Genomic DNA, 25,834 nt, shown 5'->3' with positions numbered 1-25,834 from the left:
AAAATATTAGAAACGGATTAATCTCCCAATAGAATGAATGGAAAGTGGACATAAAGAAAGAGGATGTGGAAGCTGCAACTGGTGTGAAGTTAATGAGAAGTATGAAAACAGATGCTTGGTGGAATGATGAAGTGAAAGGTGCTGTGGATAGGAAAAAACTGCATTTAAGAGAATGATTGCTTCAAAAAGAGAGAATGAGAAAAAGGTATTGTATAATGTGTACAAAGACGACTGCAAAGAATGTGCAGATAATCCTCAACTTATGATGACAATTGGGACTGGAATGTTGTCGCTAAGTGAGGCAGTTGTAAAGTGCAATCCCATTGCTTAGCGATGGCAATCTCTGCAGTCCCACAGTTGTTAGGCGAGGCAACTTCCTGCTGGCTTCTGACAACCAAGTCAGCGGGGAAGCTGGCAGGACGTTACAAGTCCCAGGCGGCTCAGAAGCAGGCCGGAAGGCAGGTAAGTGGCTGCTGCCGGGTGGGGAGGATGCGAGGGGGTGTGCGAGGGTGCATGGGAGGGGGTATGTGAGGGTGCGAGGGAGGTGCAATGAAGGTTGGGGAGGGTGTGCAAGGGTGTGTGAGGGTGTAAGAGGGTGCAGGGAAGATCAGGTAGGGTGGATGAGAATGCATGAGGGTGCAAGGGAGGCTTGGGTAGGGCATGCGGGGTGCAAGGGAGACACGGTGAAGATGGGGAGGGTGTGCAGGGATGTGCGAGTGACTGGTACAGCGCAAGCACAGAGGGGCTGGGGGAAGGTGTGCAGGTGGGGGAGACTTCTCTCAGCAATTTGTGACCTTCCCTGCTGGTTTCTTCATTGACTTTTTGGGGAAGCGGGCAGGGAAGGTCACAAATGGCGATCACATGATAGCGGGGCATTGCAACCAGTCATAAGTGTGTATGGGTTGCCAAGCATCAAGATCACAATCACGTGACCGTGGGGGTGCTGGAATGGCCAGAACTCCAAGGACCGGTTGTAACCACCATCTGTTCAGCACCGTCAGAATTTCAAATGGTTGCTGAATGAATGGTTGTAGGTTTAAAAAAGCAACGGACAGTTAAAGGTTAAAGAGGATATCCAGGGTAATTTGAAGGCAACCAACAATTATTTTAGAAGTGGGTGAAGAGGGTTAAACAAGGAGTCTCTTGAAGAATGAACGGAATTAAAAATGAAAGTGATGAACATGAATGGCGGTGATATCAAATGCTGATGCGCAGAACTGAAACAGATGTTCTAAATGCTAGAGCCCAGGTTAAAAGAATTATGGAATGGAAGTCCCAGATGCTGTGACAATGTTGAAAACTGGCAAGGCCGCCAGTATAGATGGGAAAACATTAAAATATGGCCGTGGTTTGCAATGGAGCAGCTGCACAATCTGCGTGCGAAGACTGCATCCGTGCCTGAAGATTGGAGGAACGCCGTTACTGCTCCCCTTTATAAAGAGAACAAGAGCAAAAACAGGGAGATTCATTTGTTAAGTGGCTCCTGCGAAGACACGTGGCAGAATTCTGACTGAAACTGTATAAGAGAAAATGAGCAAAATTTATCTTGGGCCGGCATTTGCAGGTCAGATTTTTGCTCTTTAGCTGGTCGTTGAGAAATGCCTGAATGTGAGCAAGAAGGTTTAGAGAAAGCATAAGATAAGGTAAACAGGTAAAGGCTTGAATTATGGGATGTTGGTATCCATATGAAGGTTGGTTACTGAACGTGATGAGTGGAATATGATAGAGGTAAAACACCTCTCAATGGAATATTTAGCACATGGTTCAGCAGGACATAAGACAAGGAGATGAGATGTGCCCCTTGGTGGTTTAATGTATCTATGGATAAATATATAAGGAACACTTGTGGTGACATTAGAAGTATGTTGGTTGGTGACACAAATGTAGGTATGGTTTTAAAGGCAGAAGTTGCTGAATTACTGGTTGAGAGCCAAAATGGCTTGCAGTCAATGTTATACAGATTAAACCATGCAACAAGGAATATGAATGGAAATGAATGGATTAAAGACCAAGAAAGTTGAATTTGTCAGGGAAAATGGAGTGAATGAGTACAAGTTATACATAAATGGTCAAACAAGAGAGCAAATAGATGTATCTTTGGATGAATGTTTATAAAGATGGGGGAATGGATGCAGAAATTTTAAGATGTGAAGATCCTGGTGGAGAAGTAGCAAGTAGTTAGAAGTCTATTGGGAGGAGCTGAAACAGCTATGGATAAGAGTATTTTCCGTCCAACGGAGGGGTGTCTGCAGGGAGGGGGTAAAAAAAGTCAAGATGGTGGCTACAATCGTGGGATTGAAGCCCCACCCCTTTTGTACACACATGGCACAGAGGGAAAGAATGAAAATCAAATTGAGGAGCAAATAAATATACAGGTAGTCTTCACTTACCAACAGCTCATTCAGCAACTGTTCGAAGTTACAACCAGTCCTCAAACTTGTGGCTGTCGCAGCATCCTCACAGTCACTTAATCGCCATTTGGGCTCTTGGCAACTGGCATACATTTACAATGGGTGCAGCATCCCGCAGTCACGTGATCACCATGCGACCTTCACTGCTGGCTTCCAACAAGCAAAGTCAATGGGGAAGCCGGCAGGAGGTCACAAGTTGTGGTCACATGACATCTTGCTTAATGACCATGGGTGATTCACTTAATGACCACAGTGGAACGGATGTAAGTCCAGCTCAGTCATGTGATTTTCCACTTTACGACCATGTTGCTTAGTGACAGAGTTGCTGTCCCAATTGTGGTCAGTAAATAAGGGCTACCTGTATAGAGGAAGAGTGAATGGGTGAAAAGGAAGGAGAAGACTGAGAAATTTGTGATTGGACAGAGTTGCTGAGATCCTGAAAAATAAGTGGTAAGAAATTTAAAGGAGAAAAAAGTAAACTTAAAAAAAAAAAGTCAGTTTGGTGTAGTGGTGAAGGTGCTGGCCTAGAAACTAGGAGTTGGTGAGCATTAGGCCTTCCTTAGGTATGGAAGCCAGCTGGGTGACTTTGGGCCAGTCACTCTCTCTCAGCCCAACCTACCTCACAGGGTTGTCGTTGTGGGGAAAATAGTATGCAGGAGGATTAGGTGTGTTCGCCGCCTTGAGTTGACCGAATGTCCTTAAAAAAGGAGGGATAAAATCTTAAAAGATGTAAGAAACAGTGTATAGATGTGAAAGCAAGGGTGGTTTGCAAGGGTCGAGAGATACGGAGAACTACTGTGAACGGTGCTGGCTTGAGCTAAAGTTCGCTACGTTTCCTTTTCTTTTTTAATTGCCCATCTTTAATTCCTTTGGCTTCCTATTTCTTACTCCTTTGGTGCACTCTGCACCCTGTGGCTTACTGTGATGGGTTTGCATAGATCAGTGTTTCTCAACCTCAGCAACTTTAAGATGGGTGGACTTCAATTCCCAGAATTCCCCAGCCAGCTGGGGAATTCTGGGAATTGAAGTCCACCCATCTTAAAGTTGCTGAGGTTGAGAAACACTGGCATAGATGCATTTGTTAGGCAGCTGAGAAGGGGTGCATATACCATATGGGTGTCTTTATTTTATCTCCCAACGAGCCTGTCGATCAGGTTCGGCTAGGCTGAGGGAGGGACTGGCCCAGAGCCAGCCAATGACTTTCATTGGCTGATGTGGAATTAGAACCTGGGTCTCCCTGCAGTCATAATCCAGCCCTGTTAGGGTTTTCTCAACATGGTACACAACCCAGACACAAGGACTGCATTTGTTTCTCCCACACCACACTGTTTTATTGTCCAAAATTAAACTCCTTTCTTATTCTACTATCCTCTTCAACTCCCAGAATGTTTGCCTTTGAGGTGGGCCAGGTCAGGAAAAAGATACCATACCAGATACGAGAACTCTACTTTACTGATATAGGACAGTATTTCTCAACCTTGGCTACTTTAAGATGTCTAGACTTCAACTCCCAGTGTGCTGGCTGGGGAATTCTGGGAGTTGAAGTCCAGTCTTCTTAAAACAGCCAAAGTTAAGAAACACCGATATAGGCCATGTTAAAGTTTTTCTCAACATGGTACAGAACCCAGACGCAAGGACTGCATTTGTTTCTCCCACACCAAACTGTTTTATTGTCCAAAATTAAACTCCTTTTGTATTCTACTATCCTCTTATTACTAAGGAGTTTGCAACCGTTTCTATTCATATTTAATCTATCCATTTCTACCTCTCTGTTCTATTCCTCTGTTCTCATTCCTGTGTTTGTGGCACTGTCTTTTCTTATCTTCGCTACGCCTTAGCTCGGTAAATCTTCCCTTTTCCCCAGGTCTTCAGCTCCTGCAGCCAGCCTCAGGCCATTTGCACGCAAAACCCCTTTTCTGCCCTTTCCCCATATAAACCTGCAAATGGGCTTTTCTTCCACCCCCAGCACTCCCACTCCTGTTTCTGGAGCTGGTCGGTGGCGCTTTGCACCTGGGCGGCTGCCCGCTGGGGGCTCGGTTTGCACTGCAGGCTCTGGCTGGGCTCTCTTCTGCCCCATCTCTCAGCTCTGCCCCACAGCGGTCTTGCAGCTCCCAGAATCGAAGTTTGCTCTTGGTGTCTGAAGACTACTGCTTACGTGTTTGCCTTTGGGTTGGAGTTTGGTTTTTTTTAGGTTTTTTTATCTTGCCTTTATTATTTTTATAAATAATTCAAGGCAGCGAACATTGCTCATATGCCTTCACCTCCTATTTTCCCTCCAACAACAACCCTGTGAGGGGAGTTGGGCTGCCTTCTGGACTTGACTCTCGCTGTTGAATCCACACCCATGCTGGCTTTCCGTTCCCGTTTTATAAAGCTAATTCTCCCATTAAGGAGAGGGTGGGGCTGTTTTAACCTTCCTTTCCAGGTAGCACCAAAACTCTGGATCCCAGGAGGGAAAAATACCTGCTCATTCCAGGTGGTGAGTTCCTTCTTCCACTGGTTATAACAAAATCTCTTTCTCTTATACCACTGTTTCTCAACCTTGGCAACTTGAAGATGTGTGGACTTCAGCTCCCAGAATTCCCCAGCCAGCCATGCTGGCTGGGGAATTCTGGGAGTTGAAGTCCACACATCTTCAAGCTGCCAAGGTTGAGAAACAGTGTTTTCGAGTACGGTGGGACTCTTTTTAACCCTCCTTTCCAGGTAGCACCAAACCTCTGGATCCCAGGAAGGAAAAATACCTGCTCACTCCAGGGGGTGAGGTCACTCTTCCACAAGCCCCTCCCCCGCTACTGCTGATTGGCTCTTGGGCTGAGAGGGAGGGACTGGCCCCAAATCAGCCAATGAGCTTGTGTGGCCGAGGAGGGACTAGAACCCGGGTCTCCCCACTTCTAGACCCAGCACCTTATTTATTGATTGATGTGTTGTATATCCCACCACCTTTTATTCAGCACTGTGCAAAAGAAGCATTCCCAGCAGCGTAAGGCTGAAAGGGGAATGCCTCCTTCCGTGTGGCTGCCGATCTCAGAAATGTATGCCTCCTCGTGCCACGCCAGAAGGCAACGATGCTCCGGCGGAAGAGGCTTTCTCTCCTGAGTGAGAGTGCAGAAGACATGCCTCTTCAAAGACGGTCCCTGCACAGGCCTTGGTGTGTATTACTATAAGATTGTTGGTGTGTGAGTTACCTCCCACATTCGTACAAATTATAGTTATCGAAACGGAGACCGGGTGAAGCCCGCCCTGATTTTGCAGGAGATTTTTTTTTTATCGAGGTGCAATATCACAACGTATATAAAAGAGGCAGGGCTTGTATCATAATGCTTTTTCCTAATTTGGCCCCCTGTGCCCTGTCTCACATACAACTTTGCTCCAGCCCATTGTGTCATGCATTCCAGTGTTTCTCAGCCTTGGCAACTTTCAGATGGGTGGACTTCAACTCCCAGAATTCCCCAGCCAGCCTTGCTGGCTAGGGAATTCTGGGAGTTGAAGTCCACCCGTCTGAAAGTCGCCAAGGCTGAGAAACCCTGCATTAACCTTCTGTCTCTGCTTTCTGAAAGTCCTAGAGTGGCCCCAGAGCAATGGGACTTCTCTAGGAAATCCACCTCCATTTCTCTTTTTATTCTTTCTTCCCCCATAGCTTTGTGGGGTGTGTGGAAAAGGACCAAAAAGGGATGGGGAAGGGCTGGCCCTCCTAGTTCTGCGCTGGGTCACCACCGAGCAGAGGTTGGGTCAGTCTGGGTTGGGGGGAAGCCTGGATGCAAGACCTCAGCATTAAACCCTGGGGAGGGGCTTAAAAATAGCCACTAATTAAGTCCTCGGAGGACTTTAAAAATAGCTACTAAACTGCTAGGTTTATCTGCAATTGCATGTGTGCGTGTGTGCGTCTTGTGTGTGATTTATTTAATTATTGATAGGCTGCTGTTGTTCTATCAACTCTTGGCAGTTAAACCATTCAACTTACAACCACGTGAGAAAATCCCAAAGTAAAAGAATTGTCAGTTCAAATAAAATGAAGATAATCAATGCCAGAGTCCCGGTCTAGGAATGAAAAAAAGGATCCTCCCTCCCTCCCTTCCCTCCCTCCCTCCCTCCTCCTCTTCCTCCTCCTTCCTCCCTCCTCCCTCCTCCTCCTCCTTCCTTCCTTCCTCCCTCCCTCCCTCTCCTTCCTTCCTTCTTTTTCTTTCTTTTTTTTTCAGTTTTCTTTACATTGGAAGCTTCTTCTCATGCAACCTATGGAAAAATCCCATCCAGGCAGTCTTTGGGCCGAGCCAGAGGCAAAGGGAATTGGGGACCGGGGGGGGGGGGGAGGGGGGGGGAAGCTGGAAAGCAATGCATCTTTGAATAGGCTAGGCAGAAGGGGTTCGGTAGCACCTTTTCTGACTCACAAATTTTATTAAAAGCCAGCTGCAGCTCATGAAAGCTTCTGCCTTTAATAAAACGTGTGAGTCGAGAAAGGGGCTACCGGATTCCTCCCAACTGGGGCTAGGTTAGACTAATTCGGTCTCCTGCAACCGCCGGGGGAGAAGAGGGAGGGTTGTAAAAGGCCGATCCGCAGCCTCACTGCTGGGAAGCCAGTCTGGGATGTTTGCGTGATGAGATCAGAGGGTGGATTGGAGCCATCCGCTTCTGCAGACCAAGCCCCCTTCTTTTCCCCACCCACACATTCTCGGGGTAGGAGGAGAACTTCACTGCTTCCCCCATCAGTAGAGTAAACAGGGACCTTTTTGTACCAGCAGGATGCAGATCTCTCTCTCTCTCTCTCTCTCTCTCACACACACACACACACACACACAGAGGGGTGAGACCCAGCATTGAAAGAGCCTGTCAGGGTGAGAAGATCGGATGCTTTTGAAACAGATGTCAAGGCTGGGGAGAAATCCTTCCTTGGCATCTGTGTGGACACGTTCACACCAACTAGAGTTAGTCTTGCTTGATTGTGTCCTTAAAACCTTTTTTGATCTTTCTCTGTTCGCCTGCTAAAGCTGGCTCAGCTTTGCAATTGGTTTGTAAGACTCAGCTTCGTATGATTTGCTCCAAGATTTCTTTTCTTTTCTTCATGTCCTGCGGCAAAGTCCATTTCGGCGGGCATCCGTCCACAGCTCGGCTCAGAGAGTCCTGAAGGTTGAATACGCTACAAGGCTTTACACTTATTTAGGTTTCCCTGTGATTCCTTGTCCAAGTGCCTTAAAACGACTCAACAGCCAGGGCATTTGGTCGTAAAGGTTGTCAACATCATCTCTATTTTGCTGTTTTGGATGACTGCCTGATTTGTGATCATATAAATCAATTTATGAATCATATAAATAGATGGGATCATTATATGATTTCATGCTGGCTGGGAAATTCTGGGAGTTGAAATCCACACATCTTAAATTTGCCAAGTTTGAGAAACACTGATATAAATAAACATTTTATTTAATTTGAACATCTCTGTTGCTCCTGTTGGGGAATATGACAACCCCTCTCTCACTAATTGGGTATCAGAAGGAACAAATCTTACCCCTCATACCCATTTCTTAGGGCATTCATTTCAGAAGACTTGTGGAAATGTAATCAAAGGCAGCCCTCCCCTTAAAACAATTAAAACACCATCTGTACTTAATTCAGACATTCGCATTTGTTCTCAGCTGCTTGGGTCTGCATATAGCACTGAAAGAGGTATCTTGCTTAAGAGTCTTAATGTAATCCTTCTCCAAAGCTGCAGAAAAGGAGAATAATTGGTCCTTTAGCCTAGAACTGAGGTTCCAAGCCTTCCCCCACCTCTGTGTTGCTGAGAGTAGTTTTACACAAAGTGTGTTCCTTCCTGGAAAAAAAAAAAGTCTGTCTCTGTTTAATTGGTAGCTTCTCTTCTGTTAAGATAAGAATCAAAGCAACTTTTAACAATCCAATTTAACAAGTGAAAGTAAAAAAAGGAAATGTATTCTGGGTGGTGCTGGCTAGAAATTCTGGGATGTTGTAATCCCTACACATCTGGTCAGGTTGGTCTCTAGCAGCAAATGCAAGATCAGAGCTCCTACTGATCTATATGCAACTTGGAAATGCTAATGGAACTCCCAGAAACTGAGGAAGAGACCATTGCAGGACATTGCAAAAGGAGCACCTCGCCACAAAGTGATCAACCCCTCCCCTAATCCTTGATTCAGTTTCAAGGGATGAATTGGGGATAATGGTTCAAAATATGCAGCAAATTATCCTCAGCATCTCCCACAGCAGTGCAAGGAGGCCTTCTGAATGCCCTGACACTTGCATTTTAGCAGAGGGCTTGCAACAGGATACGTGGGGGCATGAAAGACAGCCAGCCAGCCAGCCAGCTCAGCGTGGAAATAGAGATGCAAATCCTATTGCTGACACCACCTGCGGAGAAGAAAAGAGCGTTGAAGCAGAAACATCGGTCCATCGCCTGAAGATGACCACTCCCAGGAGGAGGGAAAATACGTAGTTCAGGTTGAGCTGTTGAACTTTTGGTTTTTCTTTCTTTCGGAACCTGGTTTTCCTTCCTGCAGATGTTTGACTTCCTTTGCCGAATGCTGCTGTTTCTCTTTGAATCAATGAAGAACTGAAAGCACATCTTGCCACCCTCTGTAATGACTAAGCCTAGCTTTGCATAAAAGGGGGGGGTGATGGATTTAATTGTAGATCCTTCCTGACATAATAGCCCCCTGCCACCCTCACAGACTCAAGAAGCTATTATCCTGAGACCTTTAGGAAGGATGAAATGGGAACACTATTCTCTTCCTCTCATTATTCTTCTTCCTTCCTTCCTTGCTCAGAATCTATATTAGCCTTCTTTCATTCTTTCTCTCCCTCCCATCATCTAACTCCTTCCCTTCCCTTCCCTTCCCTTCCCTTCCCTTCCCTTCCCTTCCCTTCCCTTCCCTTCCCTTTTTCATCCACTTCCTTTCCTTTCCTTTCCTTTCCTTTCCTTTCCTTTCCTTTCCTTTCCTTTCCTTTCCTTTCCTTTCCTTTCCTTTCCTTTCCTTTCCTTTCCTTTCTTCATCCATTTACTTCCTTTCCTTTTTCCTCTTTTCTTTCCCTTCTTCCTCCCTTCCTTTCCCCCACAGTCGGCTTTAAAGCCATCACAAAAGCAGGTCGTGCTTCTCAGCCCAGACCAAAGGCCTTTCTTCCATTGCAGCAGAACTGCCAGTCGCGTCCCGGGAAGCAGCTGAGGTCGGGCGACGTTTCTCGCAAGCCCCGAAGCGCATTCTTTCCGCTTCCAGGGCTTGAAAAAACAAATGCCCTCTCTTCCTGGTAAAGCTCCCTTGCTTGTGAAGAGACTGGCAACTCACCACTGAGAAGGGAATTTTATTTTATTTTTATGGTGTCACTGGCCTTGCAGCTGGTTCTTTTGGGGAAACGAACAGACGGCTGAAACCAGACGAACTGCAGCTGCTAAGAAACACTCACCCCAAATCACCTGCCTTTCCTGTTACGTCCCCCCTCCCGGTCTGACCCCCCCATGCCCATTTACAGCACGTGGAATATGCCTGCCGAGTCATCTTGTAGCCCACACGCTGGCAATGACGCAGAGCGTGTTGAAGGACCAGGAGTACTCGGCTGCTCCATTTTCTTTCTCTCCCTCCAATCTCAATTTCCACCATTCCGAGAATAAAAAGACCCAGCTGTTTGCCATCCGGGAAATAAGTACGAAGGGGTGTTATGAAAATGCTGAAAATAAATTAAGAAGCTGAACAGGGACTGTAACGTGGTCGGGGTAGAGCTTCTTCAAGGCTGCTTTGGTTCCCTCCTTGGCATCTTCTGTTTGAACTTTGTACGCTGCTCAGAGTCACTTCTGTGAGATGTGCGGCTGTATAAATTTACTAAATAAATAAATCTTTAGCTAAAAATGGGTCATGTAGCAGATGGGGCCAAAGGCTTTTCTCTGCCTAAAACTGGGAACTAGGTGTCCCCTAAAAGCTTCATCTACCTTCTCCAATCTTTGCTACAAAAGTTTGATTTTCATTAGGGGGAAAGGGGGAATGATGAAATCTATAGGGTAGGAGTTGACAAACTTTGCAAAACCACAACCCCCTAATATGATAAATTAATTGGTGGAACTCCTCCCACGAATAGCATTTTCGTGGGAGAAGTTCCACCAATTAATTAGGGGGTTGGGGTTAAGCTTTTCACTTAAGATTTGGACAACAAACTATACTTTGGAACTACGCAAGAGATTAATACAGTATACCATTTCCTAAAAGATAGCTAACTTTCATGATATAGTAAATTCTCCACTTAACAGACTAGGGTTATCTGTTAAACAGAATGTCTGTTAAATCCAAAGGGTATTTTACAAGCATTTTATGCACGTGTAAAATTGCAAATGGAATTTTAGGCATGCATAAAAGCTTAGGGCATTGTTGCTCAACCTTGGCACCTTTAAGATGTGTGGACTTCAACTCCCAGAATTCCCCAGCCAGCATGGCTGGCTAGGGAATTCTGGGAGTTGAAGTCCACACATCTTAAAGGTGCCGAGGTTGAGAAACATTGGCTTAGAAGGGTATGTACAAACTAATTTTTCTCCACTGCATCTGAAAACTGCTAAACCACGGTCCTTAAATTCATTGCATTTTCTTCACTTATGCTTACTTTAAACAGCACTGCCAATAGACTGGTCCTATTTACGTTTGCCCCTTACCACCTAACAGAATCTTTTTTGTCTTGAAAGGCTAGAAATGTAGAATAATGATAAAATACTAAATTTGACCTAACACATACACTTCTACATACTCTCCAAAGACTATGGATAGTCCTCGCTTAACAACCATTTGTCTAACGATGGTCTGAAGTTACGACAGCCTTGGAAAAAGTGCTTTACAACCTGTATTCGCACTTACGACTGTTGCAAACTGTCGCACCACCCTCATGGTCATCTGATTGCAATTCAGGCACTTGGCAACCGGCTCGCATTTATGACCGGTTGCAGTGTCCTGCGGTCATGTAATTGCAATTTGCGACCTTTTTTGCTGGTTTCTGGCAAAAAAGTCCATTGGGGAAGCTGGATTTGCTTAATGACCACATGATTCACTTAACAACCACATGATTCACTTAACAGCCATGGTGATTCGCTTTACAACCTTCATAAAAATAGTTCTAAAATTGGGTCTGGTCACATGGTGACTCGCTTAATGACTGTACTGCTTAACAACCAATTTTCTGGTCCCTATTATGGTCATTAAGTGAGGACTACCTGTATGGACCCCTTCATGGATCACTGCCTTGTCGTGGCGAAGGGGCTTGCGTAACTCAGTGAAGCCATGAGCTATACCGTGCAGGGCCACCCAAGACGGACAGGTCATGACAGAGAGTTCTGACAAAATGTGGTCCACTGGAGAAGGAAATGGCAACTCACTCCAGTATCCTTGCCAAGAAAACCCCATGGACAATGTTAAAAGGCTAAAAGATATGACGCCGGAAGATGAGCCCCTCAGGTCGGATGGTGTCCAATATGCTACTGGGGAAGAGCGGAGGGCATTTCCAAGTAGCTCCAGAAAGTGAAGCGGCTGGGCCAAAGCCGAAAGGATGTTCAGCTGTGGATGTATCTGGAAGCGAAAAGAAGGTCCGATGCTGTAAAGAACAATATTGTATAGGTACCTGGAATGTAAGATCTATGAACCAAGGCAGGCTGGATGTGGTCAAACATGAGATGACAAGACTGAACATTGACATCTTGGGAATCAGCGAACTGAAATGGACGGGAATGGGTGAATTTAATTCGGGTGACCATTATATCTACTACTGTGGGCAAGAAACCCTTAGAAGAAATGGAGTTGCACTCATAGTCAATAAGAGAGTGGGAAAGGCAGTAATGGGGTACAACCTCAAAAACGACAGAATGATCTCAGTGCGTATCCAAGGCAAACCATTCAATATCACAGTCATCCAAGTCTATGCCCCAACCACTGATGCTGAAGAAGCTGAAGTTGACCGCTTCTATGAAGACCTACAACACCTTCTAGAACTAGCACCAAAAAAGATGTCCTTTTCATCATAGGGGATTGGAATGCTAAAGTAGGAAGTCAAGGAGTAATCGGAATAACAGGCAAGTTTGGCCTTGGAGCACAAAATGAAGCAGGGCAAAGGCTAATAGAGTTCTGTCAAGAGAACAAGCTAGTCATAGCAAACACTCTTTTCCAACAACACAAGAGACGACTCTACACATGGACATCACCAGATGGTCAATACCGAAACCAGATTGATTATATACTTTGCAGCCAAAGATGGAGAAGCTCTATACAGACAGCAAAAACAAGACCAGGAGCTGACTGTGGCTCAGATCATGAGCTTCTTACTGCAAAATTTAGGCTTAAATTGAAGAATGTAGGGAAAACCACTAGACCACTCAGGTATGACTTAGATCATATTCCTTGTGAGTACACAGTGAAGGTGATGAATAGATTTAGAGGATTAGATTTGGTAGACAGAGTGCCTGAAGAACTATGGACGGAGGTCTATAACATTGTACAGGAGGCAGCAACTAAAACCATCCCAAAGAAAAAGAAATGCAAGAAAGCAAAATGGCTGTCTGATGAGACTTTACAAATAGCTGTGGAAAGAAGGAATGCAAAAAGCAAGGGTGAAAGGGAAAGATATAAGCAACTGAATGCAGATTTCCAGAGAATAGCAAGGAGAGATAAGAAGGCCTTCTTAAATGAACAATGCAAAGAAATTGAGGAAAACAATAGAATGGGGAAGACTAGAGATCTCTACAAGAAAATTGGAGATATAAAAGGAACGTTTAGTGCAAAGATGGGCATGATAAAGGACAAAAAAGGCAGGGACCTAACAGAAGCAGAAGAGATTAAGAAGAGGTGGCAAGAATACACAGAAGAACTATACAAGAAAGATCTTAATGTCCCTGATGTCCACGCTGGTGTGATCGCTGACCTTGAGCCAGACATCCTAGACAGTGAAGTCAAGTGGGCCTTAGGAAGCATTGCTAACAACAAAGCTAGTGGAGATGACAGTATTCCAGCTGAGTTATTTAAAATACTAAAAGATGATGCTGTTAAAGTGCTGCACTCAATATGCCAGCAAGTTTGGAAAACACAACAGTGGCCACGGGATTGGAAAAGGTCAGTTTATGTTCCAATTCCAAAGAAGGGCAAAGCCAAAGAATGCTCAAACTATCGCACAATTGCACTCATTTCACATGCTAGCAAGGTTATGCTCAAAATCCTACAAGCTAGGCTTCAGCAGTACGTGAACCGAGAACTACCAGATGTACAAGCTGGGTTTCGAAGAGGCAGAGGAACTAGAGATCAAATCGCCAACATTCGCTGGATCATGGAGAAAGCACGAGAGTTCCAGAAAAACATCTACTTCTGCTTCATTGACTATGCAAAAGCCTTCGATTGTGTGGATCACAACAAACTGTGGCAAATTCTTAAAGAGATGGGAGTACCAGACCACCTTACCTGTCTCCTGAGAAATCTGTATGCGGGCCAAGAAGCAACAGTTAGAACCGGTCACGGAACAACCGATTGGTTCAAAATAGGGAAAGGTGTACGACAAGGCCGTATACTGTCACCCTGCTTATTTAACCTATATGCAGAGTACATCATGAGAAATGCCAGGCTGGAAGAATCACAAGCCGGAATTAAGATTGCAGGGAGAATCATCAATAACCTCAGATATGCAGACGATACCACCCTAATGGCAGAAAGTGAAGAACTAAAGAGCCTCTTGATGAGGGTGAAGGAGGAGAGTGCAAAAGCTGGCTTGAAACTCAACATTAAAAAAACTAAGATCATGGCATCTGGACCCATCAATTCCTGGCAAATAGAAGGGGTAGAAATGGAAGCAGTAACAGACTTCATTTATTTGGGCTCCAAGATCACTGCAGATGGAGACTGCAGCCATGAAATTAAAAGACGCTTGCTCCTTGGGAGGAAAGCTATGGCAAACCTAGCCAGCATATTAAAAAGCAGAGACGTCACCCGGCCGACAAAGATCCGCATAGTCAAAGCTATGGTTTTCCCAGTAGTAATGTATGGCTGTGAGAGCTGGACCATAAAGAAGGCTGAGCGCCGAAGAATTGATGCCTTTGAACTGTGGTGCTGGAGAAGACTCTTAAGAGTTCCCTGGACTGCTAGGAGGTCAAACCAGTCAGTCTTAAAGGAAATCAACCCTGACTGCTCATTGGAAAGATCGATAATGAAGCTCAAGCTCAGATACTTTGGTCACCTAATGCGAAGAGAGATCTCTTTGGAGAAGACTCTGATGCTGGGAAAGATTGAAGGCAAAAGGAGAAGAGGACGGCAGAGGATGAGATGGTTAGATAGCATCACTGAAGCAATGAGCATGAAACTGAGCCAACTCAGGGAGGCAGTGAAGGACAGGAAGGCCTGGCGCAATATGGTTCATGGGGTCACGAAGAGTCAGACACGACTTAACGACTGAACAACAACCACCTGTATGGATATAATAGAAGAGAATATTTGTAGCTCACGGTTGAACTGTAGGGTTTTTGGTGCTCTCTGAGCTTGGTTGCTTAGTTGCGGAGTTTTCATTACCCGACTAGGTAACATCATCAGTGCGAGTGAGTGTGGGGTTTGCTGCATGCTAATATATAGTAGCATGCCCTGCCAGTTCTGATGGGGGTGTAGTTTCCTTGATTAGAGTATTGTTTTCTGCCTGATCGTTTGTTTGATGTTGATCCTTGCTTATCTGAATGTTGGCTGCTGGACGGGATGTGTTCCAGTCTGTTTGTTTCCTTCCTAGGTTTTCCATTGTCTCTTTTGAATGGTGTGTAAGTCTGGTTTATCTGGCAGGGCCATAGCTGATAGGGCAAGCTACTGTATATAAGGAGGCAGCAAACCCCACACTCGCTCGCACTGAGGATGTTACCTAGTTCAGTAATGAAATGTCTGCAAGCAAACCACCAAGCTCAGGGAACACCAAGAATTCCATTATGGATACACAGGTAGTCCTCACTTAATGACAGTAATTAGGACTGGAATTTCCATCGCTAAGCGACGTGGTCGTAAAGCATGATGTCATGTGACCATGCCGCTTAGCGCCAGCCGTTCCAGCACTTCTGGTTGCTGTCATTAAGTGAACCCCATGCTGTCATTAAGCACAATGTCATGTAGTCACCATTTGCAACCTCCTGCTGGTTTCCCCATTGACTTTGGTCGTCAGAAGCCAGCACTGAAGGTCATAAACGGAGATCACATGACCGCAGGACACTGTGACCGTCATAACTGCAAGCCAGTGCTCCAAGCACCCTGTCAGCCTTACCAGGTAGGCCAGACAGGAAATGCAAACAGATAAGCTAATTTTATTTTATTGTAAAGCTACATTAACAGAATCTTGCAAGTCTGAATGTACAATTCTTCCCCCCCCCCGTCTCTTTTACAGTCTGAGAAACTAGGGAGGGTCCCTTCTGAGTCTCTTGCCCTGCCCAGTATCCAGCTGTGGGCTATGCTGCCTCATCTGACCATTCCCTAGGCAGCATCTCTTCACCCCATCTCCCAAGGTCTTTCCCGCATACCATTATATACTTGGATTGTGATCATGTGACCGTGGGGACTCTGTGACTGTCGTAAGTATGAGGACTGGCGTAAGGCCCCCTCATTCAGTGCCACTGTAAGTTCGAACGGTCGCTGAACGAGTGGACATTAAGTGAAGACCACCTATAGTTCTACCCATCACACTGGAAATAACCACCCTGGAAAAATGACCACTGATGTGTTTGGTGGAAGGTTTTCATAGAGGCTAGACCACAGTTCAAGCCATCTCTTAAAAGCTGCTCTGGGTTTCGCCTCTTCCTTTGCCTAAGCAAGGCTGCTGGTGGGGAGGCTGTCCCCAGACAAAGTGGGAACGAGCTTTGATAGCATTTGGATTCTGCAGGTCTGATTAGCTTTTTAAAAAATGTGCAACCCCCCCCCCCCCCCATCTTAGGTTGAGAACTCCTGTCCTAGGGAGTTATCATACCAACATATTTAATTGATTTAAATGTAAATGAAGTTGACCTTTGTTTTTTGTATCCTGATCCCACCTACTTTGTTCTGCTGGCTCCGCCTAATTTGGGGAGGGCTGTTCCTGCCACACCATTAAAGGTGAAGGAAAACCGCTGAAAGTTGCAGATCTCTGCAGAGATGCACAAAACAGGCTGAGGAGGTTAAAAGGGATTCCTATGTTCCTCTTTAAAACATATTTTATATCAGCACCATGAGGACTAGGATGTTTATTTTATTTTTGGGCAAGACCATACGGCAGGCGTTACGTGCAGCTTCTCTCGGCTTCAATCTCAGCCACCCCTCGTTGAAAAGATCATGTAGCAAGTGATGGGAAAGGTCCTTCTCTCCCCTTTGGGGAGCTGCTGCGTGAGAAGAGCACATCTTAGAGATTTTGGAGAATTCTTTGGATTTTTCTCGGAGGAGGAATTTGGCTTTATACTAGAGTTGGATTCCTAGGTCTGGCATTTTTCTCTTAATCCTTGAAAGAGAAGAAGTGAGGGGTAGCGCAAATATTCCTGAGCATATTTTCCTTTATTTTATGTAATGTGGTCTTCATCCACCTCGCAGCAAAACAGCCCACGTGGTTTACAAAGAGCTCCTGAGCTGGCTTCATTTGCCAGGAATTAAATATGATTCAGGCATCCCTAAATAAGGGTGACGACAGCTCTGCATCGAGCGAGGAGGAGTCCGGTTTGACTTGATCTGGTTTCATTTCCTTATTTGCTTCAGGATTTCCCAGGGACAGAGAACTGCTTCACTGCAGTCCACCCACGGGGTGAGGACAGACCCTGTTCATTCATTCATCAGTATAGAATCAACCTCTATGTCAGTGCTTCTCAACCTTGGCAACTTGAAGATGGGTGGACTTCAACTCCCAGATTCTGGGAGTTGAAGTCCACCCATCTTCAAGTTGCCAAGGTTGAGAAACACTGCTATATGTGGAACCCAAGACGTTCCTTGCTGGTCCTAATTCAGCTGCTGGGGAGAAGAACAGACGGACAAGTGGTCTTTTCCTTCATCCCAGGATCTCTTCTCCCTTTCAGCAACACCCGTCTGAAGATCCCCCCCAACAGTCTGCTTCCCACTGGCCCAAGCTGGAGGAAACCCAGTCCAGTAGAGAGAGGGTGTGTCTGGGACAGGAAGAGACTTTGTCCTTCCCGGGAGGCTCCCCCCATCCTGAAAAAGCCCAATTCAGTTGCCATCCCTGTCTGGGACAGGGGTCACACAGCTGCTGGACTGCTCTGTTTTGAAGGGCCAGCTGCCAGTCCAGCAAAGACTAGGGCCTGGCTTCCTTCCCCCCCACCCTCACCCTGCAAGGTTGATTCCCAACCCCCTGCTTAACTCGCTTTCAGCCGTGGCCAAGTCTCCTTTGAGCTAAACCCAGCTCCTAATATAGACCGGGCTTGCTGTTTCACAAGACGATTTGGACTTCAGCCTTGAAAATCCCTGGAGGCGTCCCTTCCAAATGCTAACCACACCTAACCCTGCTTAGCTTCCAAGCCCAGCCCATGTTAGCCAGGTGCTGCAGTCCCAAGCTAAACTCTGGTTTCAGCTCCCCCCTGCCCCCATTTTTTCTCCCTTTCTCCCACTGATGAGGCCCCAGCTCTGCCACCCCTTTGCCCCATCTGACAAGAGCCTTGTTTTGTCAGCCGCCGTGCTGGGTGGGAGCCCCAGGTTGCGAGAAGGAAGAGCGCAGGCTGGGAGGCAGGGTAGGTGGGAGGCAGCTGCAAGGAAAATAATTCTGTGCCTCCCCACCCAGTATAAATACACAGGCCACGCTCACGTGATGCTTGTCCTTGGCTTTTAGGTAGTTCTGTTTAGTCAGCCGTGGGGTGGGGGGAGAGAGGAGTGGGAGGCCGGTGTCTATATATAGCCGCGACCCACAGGTAACTGCGTCAGACGCCTGCTTGGTTGACGCAGCTGGCAACGCAAGCCGGGATGCTTTGTGTGCGTGTGTGTTTGGGTGTGCGCGCATGTGCACCTCCTTCCTTGGAGATTTCCCCCCCCCCACATACAAACACACTCTCTCCCTCTGAATCTAAAACCAGAAGCCTTCCCTTTCTCTCCTCAGCTCTGCTCCTCTGCCTTTCCTATGAGGAGCGTGCCACTCCAACAAGAGCCCATCATTTGGTTTTTTTTTTCTGCCTGGAAAGAAAAGAGAATTTGGGCCACTTTATAGATCCGGAAGCAGTTTCTTTCTTCCGTCTCCTGTGGTTTGAGGAATCCCAGAGTAATTTTTAGGAGCCTCGGGCAAACTGAGTTAGCTAAGAAATCCAAGGAAGGAACTTTCATTAAGGATTTCCCCCTCAAATGGGATCCATTCTCCATCTGCGTTAGCTTTGAGCTATTCTATCCTCCTCCTATACAAACGCATGCTGGCTGTGTTCACAGGGGCATCCGTGGAGGTCAAAAATGTCAAGATGGTGACCACAGCCACACGAGGAAAGCTCACATGTAACAAAGGGGGGAGCTTTACTCACACAGCCACTCTTGGTTTTTATGACCCCCTTTGCAGATGCCCCTGAAAAGCAGCGCATGAGTTAAACAGATGAAGCAACCTCTCAGTGACTTATCTAACCACATAGACCAGTGTTTTTCAAACTTGGCAACTTTAAGACGGTAAATTTTTGGGGCCGGAGCTGGTCGTAACCTGAAAAATTCGTTAACGGAGGCGTTCGTAACCCGAGATACCACTCATCTTAAAGTTGCTGATCAGCACTCGACTGCCAAATATTCTTTATTCCTGCTACTCTGCCTTGAATAACAGCTTGAGCTCCACATGTTAGCAGATAGCAATGCTCCTCTCCACATCCTCAAAATCATCCCTCCTTGGTTTGTAAGGCAAAACATCTGTTCAAAGCACAGGAGCACCCTGAAGGGAGGGTGGCACATCAGTTGGCAGAGCAGCTGTTTGGTGTCTCTAGCCCTAATTGCCCTTCAGCCAACCTTTGGCACCTGGCTGAACCAACCCGCTTTTTAGCAAACACGAAGGGCTGTTATGATGTTATTCCTCCATGGAAATGCTTTGTGGGAGGGGGAGATCAGGGCTGGGTTGTACACCACCCCACCCTCCAGCCTGGGAATGGGACGCCCAAGATTGGAGCCCCACCCAGCTTTACTGGGAAGAGGCACCCTTGACCTCTGTCCAGCAGCTGAGCCAACAGCTCGGAAGCAGATGCATTTTACTTTTGAAAGGGACCCGGATCCCATTCACCCATTGCCTGTCGCTTTCCTGTTCAGGGTGGTATGCGGGGAAGACCCTCTGCAACACTCAGGCATTGTTAGCCAAAGTCTAGTTGGATAGCCTTTGTCTAGAGGAGTCAAACATCAGAAGTCTGCTAGCACCTTTTCCAATTAACAAACTTTATTAAAAGGCATCAGCGTGGGGGGGGAGCTGCAGTTCACTTCACCTGATGCAATTTGCAGCTCCCCCACGCTGATGCCTTTTAATCCAATTTTTTTTAGCCTGCCACACTTGATGTCCTGCGGAGAAGAGAGACAGAACAAGGCCAGGCCCTGACTAATTAGGAGGAGGAGTTTAAAAAAACAAAACAAAACCGGGATATGCACCGATAGCTCCCTGCAGGACAAACAAAAGCCATAAAAATATTACACAGACTGGAAGTGATGATTTGTTTCGTGGTCTGGCTTGAAGTTGCACTTGACTCCTGGGGACTCCAAGATCAAGTCCATGCAGTTTTCTTGGCAATGGTTTCAGATGAGGCTTCTTGGTGCTTTCTTCCAAGGGCTAAGAAAGAACCACAGCCCCAAATCAGCCGGTTGGCTTCCAGGACTAAAGCAGAACTCGAACTCAGGTCTGATAGAATCCTAGGATTGGAAGGGACATTCGAGGTCATGTAGTCCATCCCTCTGCCCAGGGCAAGAATCATGATCCATCCCAGGCAAGTATCTGTCCAACCTTGGCTTGAAAGCCTCCGGGGATGGAGCCCCCACGACTCCAGGAGGGAGGCTGTTCCTCTGCTTCATAGTCTCATGGTCGGGAAATTCCTCCTTATTTCAAGTTTGGATCTCCCTCTGTAAAGCTTCCATGTGTTGATTCTTGTCCAAGGTTCAGATCCTGTGGAGAATAAATCTACCCCTCCAGCCCTGGGACAGGCCTTCAAGTATTAGTGCCATCGTGTCTCTCCTTCGCCTTTCCTTCTTTAGGCCAAACCAGTGTTTCTCAACCTTGGCAACTTTAAGGTGTGTGGACTTCAACTCCCAGAATTCCCCAGCCAGCAAGGCTGGCTGGGGAATTCTGGGCATTGAAGTCCACCCATCTTAAAGTAGCCAAGTTTGAAAAACACAGGTCTGGGCAGAATTATCCCTGTGGCTATGCTTCCCCTGTGGAATTCTGCCCCCAGAAGTTGTCCCCGTTGAGTTTCCTGCCTACCACCACGTGGTTAAAAAGAGGGGGGCCACCAAAAGGGGTGTGGGACCCCCAGCCAGGAAAGTCGGACCTTCCTTCCTTCTTTCTTCAGCCCAAGGCGCTGCAACTACAGCCTCAAAATAAAGCGGTTCCTATGGCAACGGAGAGGGGCGTTCTGGAGTGGGAATGAATGAATTGCAGATGAATGAACGGATCCCGCTCGGCTGAGCTGGCCCCTCCCCCGGGGTACCAATTCGAGTAAGGTCAAGCGGACAGGATGGGAAGGGCCTAGAAAGTGGGGGTAAAATTGGGCACCCGCTTCTGGGCCACCTGCCGGATTTCTCTCACCCAGAACTAGCCCTGTGCCCTGAACAGCGGCCCTGACAGGCAGCAGTTCGATCGGTAAAGCCCGTCCTTCCCCTTCCACGCCCTGGAGCATGGAGAATCAGTTGTAAATTGCACTGTTTCAGACACAGAGACCACACCTGCCGGGGGGAAAAGAACAAAAAAACCCAAAGGTAAAGGCAGCCGGATTTTACGTGCGCGTAACAGGGCGCTTGCACTTTCCAGCTGCTCTTTGAAAACCTTTTGCCCGAGACAATCGGACGGCAAAGAACTCGCAGGGCTAATCCCGGAATGCCATGCCGCGTTTTCCCGCGGACCGCATCGGCCAGACAGGCAGGCAGGCAGGCAGGCTTGGCTCTTTCCCAGCGGGCGCTGAAGCAAAACGCGGTGGCGGGATCCGAAGGAAGGGACGGAAGTGCTCTTTCAAGTTTGTTACTACGGACTGCTATCATCGGGGACGGGAGGGGAAAAAAACCAGTCGGGGCGGGGGGCTGTCCTGTTTAGGGGAACTGGTTTAACGCTGCCCTTCATTTTCACTGTATATAAAATATAAATATGTACATTATATGTAATGTATACAATATATATTTCATTTTATAGAATATCTACAATTTACATATATAATATGTGTGTCTGTATGTGTGTGTGTGTATATATATATATATATATTTGTAGAAAATATACAATTTACAGAAAATTCCATTTTATATGATATAAATGTATAGCATGAACTCTTCCAACCCAAGCCATCCCAGGGTACAGTAGATAAAAGCAGAAAAAGCAGATTCCATACCGTGATCACAATGTGAGATAGAAAGCAGAGATAAAATCTGCGCAACCAGCGAACAAAGGAGAAAATGCATCCGTGCCACCATTTGCAGTTGAAACCTATAGAGATTTATGTGGAAATAAGGCCTCTATCCCAGTGTTTCTCAACCTTAGCAACTTTAAGATGGCTGGCTGGGGAATTCTGGGAATTGAAGTCCACCCTTCTTAAAGTTGCTAAGGTTGAGAAACATTGCTCTAGATCTTGATATACCCCTTCCTACCAAATGTACATAGAATTGCACTCATTAAATTCCAACCTTGCAAACAAATTTCTTTCTCCCTGCAAAGAAAATATATAGATAAATCTACAGGTTGGCTCTTGACCCCCAGCCAAATGATCTACTTAAACGTCTTCCAATTCTGGGAGTTGAAGTCCACACATCTTAAAATTGCCAAGGTTGAGAAACGCTGCTGTTGGGTGACCTTCAGTGTTGAAGCAGCAACTCAGGACAAGCAAAAAAGGGTGGAATACTTTTTTTTATTGGGGAGGGCAGGTATGTGGAAAGAAAAAGAGGCAAAATTTAAAGTAAACAACCTGAGAAATATTGGGGTCACCTTTTCAGCCACTTGGAAGCACGCAATGCAGGTAGAAAAGGGGTGGGGCTCTGGATGCAGAGTTTTGTAGTTGCCATCTTGACTTTTTTGCCTCCCCCTCTCGTGGACCCCCATTGTTTTAGCCTTGCAGAAAAGTTTGAAAACTGCGACAGCACTGCAAAGGGTTTGTAAGCGAACAATAAAATGCCTGGTCCTGCTGATTTTGTTTATCAAAGGCTTTATCGCTGTAATTATAATTTTTGTCTTACTGTGGATCTTTTAATTGGTATGCTAATTACCGTACCGTATGCATCTCATTAATTGCGGGGGTAGAAATATGATTGATAAATAAATAGCTGGCTGGTCTAGGAGGTTTGCAATTGGGTACTATTGGGAATATCAGAATAAATAATTTGCGCCCAATTACCCAAGAAGTCAAGGTTAGCAAAGCCAGGGATATTTAAAAACTAGAACGATGTTCTGCCTACCATTCCTATCATCCGAAATTCCACCTCCAAGTTCTGCAAACTTTCTCAATTTCAGCAGTACTTAAATCAGAAGGGAATCAGTTTTATTTCACAACTTCCAGATAAGTGGTGAACAGTAGAACATGTGCAGAGTTCTCTCCCAGGAGAAGCCAATTTCCTTTTTACTCCTTGTCTTTTCAGCATTATTGGTGTTCTTGATGTGCCCATGGTGGTTAATTTCATGGAGGACTTGCAAATGTTACAAGGGGAATTCTGGGAGTTGAAGTCCACGCTTCTTAAAGATGCCAAGGTTGAGAAACACTGCCCTACAGCAAAGGAGGGATGACTCCATTAGTAGAAGTATGTCTTTGGCTTGTTAATTACCTGCTGCCTTATCCTGGCCAGTAACTAAAAAATGAAGGTGATAAGGGAAGGGGGAAAGCAACAGTGCCTCTAACCACACCTAAAGTGTTTTCCATTTTAATTTTTTTCTTTGCTTTCTTTCCTTAATTCTTTCCTTTCTTTCCTTTGAGTCAGTCTTGTTTCCTGGCAGCTGCCAGGACCAGTCGCTGGAGTTTTCTTGGCAAGACCTTTGGAAGTGGCTTTCCCCCACCTGCTTCTTCCCAGGGCAGAGAGAGAGGGACTGGCCCACTGTCCCCCAGCTGGCTTCGTGCCCAAGGCAGGACTAGAACTCAGCGTCACCTGGTTTCTAGCATGGTGCCTTAAACCACTGCACCCAACTGCCTCTCCATCTTCCCACGCGCCCCGAGCAAAACTGACCCAGCCGAGATGTGAGATGGTCTGCTCTGCGTGAAGCTCCCCAGTTTGGCGTTTTGCAGACCAGCCGGCTGTTCTCCCCAGCCTCCTTCCAGGCCAACTCGTCCTGCGTCACACTTGGAGGGCGAGGGGGTGGGGTGGGGACGCTGGGAGAGGGGGCCACTGCAGAAAGCCAGCCAGGCCATCAAGTCCCCCCCTTTTCCCTTTGCCCCCTCCCTCCCTCCCCTGCTCACACAGCCCTCCTCCCTCTTCAAGAGATATTTTTAGCACCAGCCCAGGGCCAAGGACTAAGGGAAAAAACATGGGCGAGAGAAACGCTCATCGCTGGAGCTCTGCCGAGACAGCTGCAGTGCAAATTCTCCTCCATTCAGGGTGACCCTTCACCCTTGCTCTGTTTCAGATTGGCAGCCGGCCGGCCAGGCGACAGCGGTGCCTTGGACACAAGGGACAATTGTCCGGAGCTGTGCCCTCCCCTCCCGTGATAAGATGGCAATCAGCCACTTTTAATTAAGACTCCAGACCTGGCCCCCCAATTGCATGCAGAGCTTCATCGGCACAAGCCGACGACTGCATTGCGAGGTTGCTCCAACTGTGCGAAGAGCGCATTGCATAAGTAACCGCCGTTACCCCAAACCCTGGTTTGCAGCCAATGACGACGCTTCCTTGGCTTAGACTAGTTTGCCCTTTGACTCTGGAGCCCTGGATTACGCCCCGTGTCATCCTCCCGGTGTCAAGCTTGCCTCTGAGCATGTCACGGAAGAGTTGTCGGATGTCCAGAGAGGGGATCCCGTTATACCTCGTTTTCACCCTAATTTCTTCCTAGGATCCATTTTGCTTTCTAGACTCAGCTGTAAGTTAAAGAAGAAGGTGGAATGTATCCGTTGGGTTTGTCCAACCCATTTAACCAGGTTCGTTAAAGAATAACCAATGCATTTGTACGTGTGTCACTCATTTTTTACTTGGGTTCAACGTTGAACCATTCGGTGCCTTTGAAGGAGACTGTTCCTACTGTACTTGAATTACGATAAACGGGGCAAAGTATCAACTGCCATTAATAAAGTAAATTAAAGAAAGATGTTTTTTCTCCAACTTAGCCTGGCTTGTGACTGCCTGGCTGCGTTCACACAATGCATTTCCCCGGCTTCCTGAATCAACCCATTGCTTGGATTTGCACAAGACACTGAACTTTAAATAAATCACATAGGCTGTTTGTAAGCCATAAAAAAGGAGTGCCATATTTAAAACTAAGCAAGACGAGTGACTTGTGTGACAGCGACTCCTAGCTCAGAAGGAGACCCTGTTGGAGTGGTTGGGGACCTCCTAAGCGTTGAAGTAACACAGGAAGCTGACGGCCAGGGTTGTCCACAGGGTATGGTCAAGGAAGTCAAGATGGCCACCACAACAGTGCAATCAAAAGTCCACCCATTTTTTTATGGTATTGCACATAAAAAACAGAGCATCAATGCGGGCATCCCTGGAAGATGAAGAGGTGAATTATTTGGGTCCTTGGTGGGGAGCTAAAGAGAGTTGTGGGAGCGTTCTGTCCTCCAGAGGCAAAATCTTCCCTTGACACGGTTAAATGGGTTGTCTGAACACAAGCTAGATTTCCAGAAGCAGGTCAGCCTCTTGGGGATGCACTGAACAAAATGTAAGCAGACAGGCCAGATCTCCAGACCCGAGAGGCTTGGGGTGGAGGTCCCAAGAGGGTGAGGGGGCCAGGAGGTGGGGTGCTTGAGCTGCGCCCCAAGGCCCAACAGCCACCCCCAGGAAAGCTGTAACCCAGCCAAGAAAACTGTGCAGAGCAAGCCACAAGCCTTGCGACCCCTTTGCCTTTCTGGCTTTTGACTGATGTGGGGAATGGGGGTCTTGTTTTATTTTTTAATATTTTTTCATTTTAATTTATTGCATTTCTAAAGCTTGTATTTTATTTTTATATTTCTAGATTGTCTTTTCTTTTCTTGACTTCCAAGACCCCACTCCTGTGCATCCTGAGCAAGGCAAACATCACTCTAAAAGGCCTGATGCCCCATCTTAGCAGAAGGCTGGTATGGTGCCAGAGACATGGCTGAGACCTGGGTTCAAATCCTTTCCTATGGCTGTAGACCACAGAATGGGATCTGAGGCATGCTTACTCTGAGGTAA

At 46.6% G+C, this 25,834-nt stretch overlaps 1 long non-coding RNA gene across 1 annotated transcript; it reads right to left on the bottom strand.

Annotated features, from left to right (window-relative positions):
• Nucleotides 1-22,997: 22,997 nt before the first annotated feature.
• LOC112542358 (uncharacterized) lies at nt 22,998-24,555 on the bottom strand. The gene is made up of 2 exons (XR_015797636.1): nt 24,433-24,555; nt 22,998-23,241 (listed from the first exon to the last, which is right to left on the bottom strand). It is a non-coding gene; the product is annotated as an uncharacterized LOC112542358 (long non-coding RNA).
• Nucleotides 24,556-25,834: the final 1,279 nt, after the last annotated feature.

The sequence above is a fragment of the Python bivittatus genome, unplaced genomic scaffold (assembly GCF_059951505.1).
Source record: "Python bivittatus isolate LINGU-HERP-01145 unplaced genomic scaffold, Pbiv_v1 ctg000580_np1212, whole genome shotgun sequence".
NCBI lineage: Eukaryota > Metazoa > Chordata > Lepidosauria > Squamata > Pythonidae > Python > Python bivittatus.
This window is presented reverse-complemented; position numbering and strand designations above follow the sequence as displayed.